This window comes from Agelaius phoeniceus, chromosome 15, assembly GCF_051311805.1.
Source record: "Agelaius phoeniceus isolate bAgePho1 chromosome 15, bAgePho1.hap1, whole genome shotgun sequence".
Classification (NCBI taxonomy): domain Eukaryota; kingdom Metazoa; phylum Chordata; class Aves; order Passeriformes; family Icteridae; genus Agelaius; species Agelaius phoeniceus.
The window spans coordinates 19,099,673-19,105,858 of NC_135279.1; the positions used below are offsets into that span (position 1 = coordinate 19,099,673).

Here is a 6,186-nt window from a genome sequence, read left to right on the forward strand (position 1 = left end):
ATGCACGTCTTCTAATCTTTTCCTAGTAAGCACATTTTATTAAGTAATTGTCTTCCATGTAGAAGTTTCTATTTCCGTGATTTACCTTGTTCATTTCCTATCTTGTTTAATTCTTTTTTCTCGGCTTCCCTAAACTTTGGAATTTCCAGTTTTTCCTCGTTTGGAGTTAATATTAAACTAACTCTTTCAGCTCCATTTTCTGCTGCATCCTTAGCTTTGTGATCTGCCCCCAGTTTGCCCAGTTTGCCTCTCCTTTGGCCCGGGCCGGGTTCCCCCCGCCCGCAGCGGCTGGGAGCAGCCGAGAGCCCCGCGCTGCCCATGCCGACCTGGCCCGGCTCCATCGCCGCTGCTGCCGCGGGCTGCGAGGGCTGCGGGAACGGGGCACCGAGGGTGTGGCTGCTGCTGGGGGAGGAGGAGGAGGGAGGGAAGGGCAGGGATGGAGGGCGAGGAGGAGGCGGGGTTAGGGGGGAGAAGGAGGGGGAGGAATGGAAGGGGGGGGATGGAAGAGGAGCAGGAGGTGTGGATAAGACAGAGGAGGAGGAGGAGGAGGGGGATGGAAGAGGAGGAGCGGGAGGAGAAAGAGCAGTGGAGGAGGCGGGGTTAGGAGGGAGGAGGACAGGGAGGTGGAGATAGGACAGAGGAGGAGCGGGAGGAAGAGGAGGGACAAAGGTGGATCAAGGCTGAGCTGCGGGAGCCACGGGGTCTCGATCCCTGCCTGAATTCGCAGCCCCCACCTGTGGGATCATCGCCCCCCCCCCCCATGGCTCTGGTGAGTGGGGAGGGGGGGCCCGGCCCGGATATCCCGGGGGGTCCCTGGGTTGGGTTTTTGGGGGGATGTTTGGAGAATGAAGAAGTCCAAGGCTGAGCGGAAAAGGCCCCTCGGGGGGACATCGGGGGGTGGCGGTGGCGGCTGCCGGCAGAGGCAGCCTGGAGGAGCAGAGCCCTGTGTGCCCCAGGAGGCCAAAGTGGGGAGGCCAGAGAGGGGGGAGCGCCGCCATTGGCGGGAGCCTCAAGAGCCTGGAGAGGGGCAGGGGGGACTCCTTGGAGCCGCTGCAGCGCAGAGCAGAGAATGAGGGGAGAAGGGAGCCCGGGAGCCCAAAGAGCCCCGGCATCCCGAAATGGGGAGAGCCAAGAGGGGGCAGTGCGTCCCCAGAGACGGCCTGGGGGGATCTCGTTGCCCTTGCCTGTGGCACGGAGGCAAATCCCATGCTGTCCTTGTCCTTCCTCGCCCAGAGCAGGAGCTGAGCATGGAGAGCAGGGAGGACAAATGCCCGCGGCAGAACCTGGTGGCAGAGGCCGTTTTGAGCGGCTCCACGGCGCAGGAAGCCAACGGGGAGGAAAAGGCCCGGAGATGCCGCACGAGGAGGGGCTGCAAACGCAGATGGCGGGGATGTGAGGGGGAAAGAGGCAGCCTGGGCCGGGAAGGCGGCCGGAGATGGAGGCAGAGCTCGGAGCTGGTGCTCCATGAGCAGCTCCATGATGGGGAGAAGCCCCACACGTGCGTGGAGTGTGGGAAGAGCTTCAGGTGGAACTCGGAGCTGATCAGGCACCAGAGGACCCACACTGGGGAACGGCCCTACGAGTGTGGGGAGTGTGGGAAGGGCTTCAGCCAGAGCTCCAGCCTGATCAGCCACCAGAGGACCCACACTGGGGAGAGACACTATGAATGTTCCAAGTGTGGGAAGAGATTTCAGACCAGCTCCAGTCTCCTCCAGCACTATCAGAGTCACACAGAGGAGAGGCCCTTCCAATGCCCCGACTGTGGGAAGGGATTCAAGCGCAACTGCCACCTCGTCAGGCACCGGCGCATCCACACTGGGGAGAGGCCCTACGAGTGTCCCCAGTATGGGAAGAGCTTCTCCAGGAGCTCTCACTTGACCCGACACCAACGTAGGCACCGGTAAGGGAAGCCCTGCGAGTGCCCCGAGTGCGGGAAGAGCTTCGTGCGCTGCTGCAGCTCCATCCCCCACTGGAGGAGGCACTTTGGGCACAGCCCTGGTCACTCACATTCCCTGTGATCCATGTTGGGAACACACCTGGCTGCTTGTCCTTTGGTTTGGCCTGAATTTTTTTCTCTTCTACCTCTCTCTCTACTCCAAAATCCAAGAGGGATGGATCTGTCACCTCAAAACCACTCAAATCCCTCTGAAAATAACTGAATCTTAACCCCAAAAGGCTCAATCCTACCTCAAATTCCTTGTTCCCTCCTCAAAAAAACTCAATCCCATGCCAAACTCACTCCATTCCACAGCTGTCAAGTTGAGATGGAGTTGGAAGGAGATTGGGAGAAGTGGGATCCCAATTTGAAGCAATGGGATGGGGATTGTGTGGGCCTGGGTGTGCGGGATGTATTTGATAGCAAATAAAACTTTCAGAGTTACTGATTTCTGTCCCGTTCATTTTCAGTCAGTTCTGTTTGCAGAGTGCCACCTTCTCAGCTGATTCAATTCCTATAAAAATCCCATTTTTTAAATCATCTATCCCAAACAATCCAAAAACCAATATTGAAATAAAACCACCCACACATAATTAATTTTTTAAAAATAATTTTAATTTTTCAAGAGTACTTAAGGATGTTATTAAAGTTTAATTGTTTGGTTGAAATGTCTGAGAAATTATAGTGGTGTTTGGTTTTGTGTTTAGTATATTTGTAATATGAATTGTTTAACTAAGAGGTGTTAGATTGCTTGTTTGTTTCTTTAGATTTTTTTATCTAAAGTACATTAGTCATCGAGTTAAAATTTTCAAAACGTATTTCTTGATATATAATTTGTTTATTTATATGCATTGGTAATATTATAGTAATAGTTATTGTTGGTTTGAGTTGAATCATAGTTGGAGCATTGTAAAGAAGAGTTGAGATTTTTTTAATTATAATTTATTTAATTTCAATTATTATTTCTTTGTTTATAATTTTATTGCAATTTGTTGAGGGGATAGGAAGGAAGTTCAAGGGCAGGAACATTTTTTCCTGGCTGGGAACTGGAATTCCAGACCCTGGGAGTGTGTGCAGGACCCCACAGACTGGGATCAAAGATGGGCTGGGATCAAATATGGACTGGGATCAAATACGGACTGGGATCAAATATGGACTGGGATCAAATATGGGCTGGGATCAAATATGGGCTTGGATCCTTTGGATTGGGGCTGCACAGGCTGGGACCATATGGATCAGGACCACACAGACTGGGATCAATTGGACTGGGATCAAATATGGGCTGGGACTGTTTTTTAAAGTAACTTTGTTATAAGTTTTTATTTCTGTTGTTAATTAAGCTCAGTGAAATAGCTGCTTGTGTTAAACTGCCTGCTTGGATGGGATAACATCCAATGCACCCAGGATGAGGACACCTGTACAGATCTGCCAACTATCAGCACTCCCCGTCTGAAGGCAGAGTGCACCAAGGCCCAAAACCTGGAGGTAATAAAGAGAAGGAGCCAAAACCACAGCCAAGAAACACACATGCTCTGAAAAGGCAGACCCAGGGAGGGGCCATGTAAAATCATTCCTGGAATATGTAAAGTAGTTTATGGGTATGCATGAGGGTCTATGAATATGCACCAGGCTGATGTAAGGGGAAAGGTATTTCAGGGCAATGCAGATTCCTTGGTTGTGGTTTTAGTCCATTCTTATCACCTCCAGTTTTTGGGCTTTGGTTCACTCTGACTCTGAGAAATTGAGGTTTTGGGATTTTTAGTATGTTGTGGATGGAAGCAAAATGGAGGGCACAGTGCTTCGTCCTGGGTTTTTTCTTCATGCTTCTTCCTTCTTCTTCATGGGTTTGGGTGGCTTTTTGTATTTGGGCAGAAATTCCACATTGCAGGCTCTTTGGGATCAGTTATTAGGTTAAAAGGGAAAATAATCTAGGTGTCAGTTCCTAATTGGATAGTTTAGTCTTAAAAGACCTTGGAACAAGAGATTGTTGGCCATTTTGTGCCTTCTAATGAAAAGCTGCTGAACTCCCAGTAATGAGGCTGTTTTACTGATAAGAAATAATAAACACTTGAGTCTGAACATGAATTACTGTCTCAAGTGCCTTCAATCCAGAGCCAGTGAAACCAACAACTGGTACCCCACAGCTTGAGGTAGTGCCACGGCAGAACTTGTTCATGCTCTTTTCCCCTGGTGATTTTCTACTCCCGTCCAGACTCTGATAGCAAAGCCGTGCTGGTGACAAAAGACTGACCTTGGCATCCTGGGGCACTTTCTGGGTGGGTGTTTGAATCTGCTTTTCCAGGCCTCGGGCTGAGCAGGGTGAGGCCGAGGCCTGGGCCCCTCCAGGCGGCGCCGGGAGCGCCCGGGGCAGCGGCGAGGGGCGGCCCTGAGGGGCGGCACAGGGGGCATTTCCCCCGAGCGGGCGGGCGGGCGGGCGGCGGGGAAAGGCGCCCTGGGCACAAGGGCAGGCACAAGGGCCCCGGCTCTCTGCAGTGCGGGCGGCCCAGCGCCGATCGCTGCTCCCGGAGCCGCTGCCAGGGCCGGGTCTCCTCCCCGCCGCTGACCCTGCACCTGCAGCGCTGCCTCCGCCTCTGCCGGGCTCCCCGGCACGGACGGCAAGGACGTGGACACGCTGCAGCAGGGGCCCAGCAGGGACACCCAGATGGTGCCGGGGCTGCAGCTCCTCTCCTGCAAGGAAAGGCTGACACAGCTCGGCTTCTTCAGCCTGGGAAAGAGACCCAGCCTTGATCCAGCTGTGGCCTTCCAGTACCTGAGGGCAACACACAAGAATGCTGGACAGGGACTTTGTACGGGGGCAGACAAGGACAGGACAAGGGAGCATGGATCCAAATGGAGAGAGATTAGGTTTAGGTAAGGGATTCAGAAAAAAGACTCTCCTGGAACAGGTTGCCCAGAGAAGGTGGGCATGTCCCATCCCTGACAGTGTTCAAGGCCAGGCTGCATGGAGCTCTAGACAAGCCGGTCCAGTGCAAGGGATCCCCAGCCACAGCAGGAGAGTTGCAGCCATGGGATTTTCCAGATCCCTTCCAAGCCAAACCATGCCACGACTCCATGATTCTGGGATACTTCCCCTCCTCATCCTCTGGCAGAAAAAGAAACTTGGCCCCAAGTTCCACCCTGCAGACCATGTCTTTTGGCAGCCTGCAACTGTGTCAACAGAGGATGAAAAGAGATGACATTACTGACACGATTTCCCTTTTCTACTTGAAAAGTAAATGCTCTGCTCCTGTCCACTCTGGCAAAATTGTCACAAGAGGCAATTGTTCCCCACGAAATGCTTGGTCTCATGCAAAGAAGAAAGAAGCCAGAAGCCAACAGTCTTCGTTATTGCTACGTTGTTTTCTTTGGTTACTTCTCTAATAGGAATGACTTTGGGGTGTGATTTGTTTGTTTCTCTCTTTCGTTCCTTGGGGCGCGCGGCGGCTCCTCCGTTGGGTTCCCCGGGCCATGGAGGAACGGCCGCGATCTCCGGCGGCTCCGCAGCAGCAGCAGCAGCAGCAGCAGCAGCAGCAGCAGCAGCAGCAGCAGCAGCAGCAGCAGCAGCAGCAGCAGCAGCAGCAGCGCTTCTCTTGATTGGTTTTCCACTCGACTTCCCACTCGCTCCCCATCCTCTTCTCCCTCTCACACTCACTCTACTCCCGTCCCGTGTTGGGCCGTGCCGTCCATGTTCCGCCTCTCCCAGCCCGGCTGATGCCGCGTCCCGCAAGGCGCCCCTCGGCGGAGCCGCCCCGTGCCCGCCCCTGCCCGGCCCGCCGTGGTTCCGCCTCGGCCGGGCTCTCTCCGTCCTGGCTGCGGCGCCGCTGGAAGAGCCGCTCGCTCTGGTGCTGGCGGAGCAGTGCGGGCTTTTGGCCGCGCCTGGCGCGGGCTCTGGCCCAGCCCCAGCTGAGGCCCCGGCCCCGAACGAAGCCCCTGCCCCGCTCCGAGCTCCGCCGCTCGCCAGCTCGGCCACCGGTCCCGAGCCGCCGCAGCCCGGGGCAGCTCGGCAAGCAGCAGCGTGCCGGGCGGGCGGGTGCCCCGGGCAGAAGAGCGGCAGCGCGGTGCCGCCCACACGGGCGGAGAGGCCTCCCCTGGAGCAGCTCTAGCGGCAGGGCCCGCTGCTGGGCAGCGGCGGCTGCGGCAGCGTTTACTCCGGTCCCCGCCTCGCCGACGGCGCCCCGGGAAGAGACGGGGCTGGCTCGGAGGGCGGCGGCAGGCGGCGGGCGATGAGCTCAGCCCGCCGCTGGCCTTGG

The 6,186-nt window shown here is 55.5% G+C and overlaps 1 pseudogene across 1 annotated transcript; it reads left to right on the top strand.

The window, feature by feature from the left end:
• The first annotated feature begins 660 nt into the window (after positions 1 to 660).
• LOC129126576 (uncharacterized) lies at positions 661 to 2,740 on the top strand (annotated as a pseudogene). Its single transcript, XR_013184359.1, has 2 exons — positions 661 to 769; positions 1,234 to 2,740. The product of XR_013184359.1 is annotated as an uncharacterized LOC129126576 (transcript).
• The last annotated feature ends 3,446 nt before the right edge of the window (positions 2,741 to 6,186 follow it).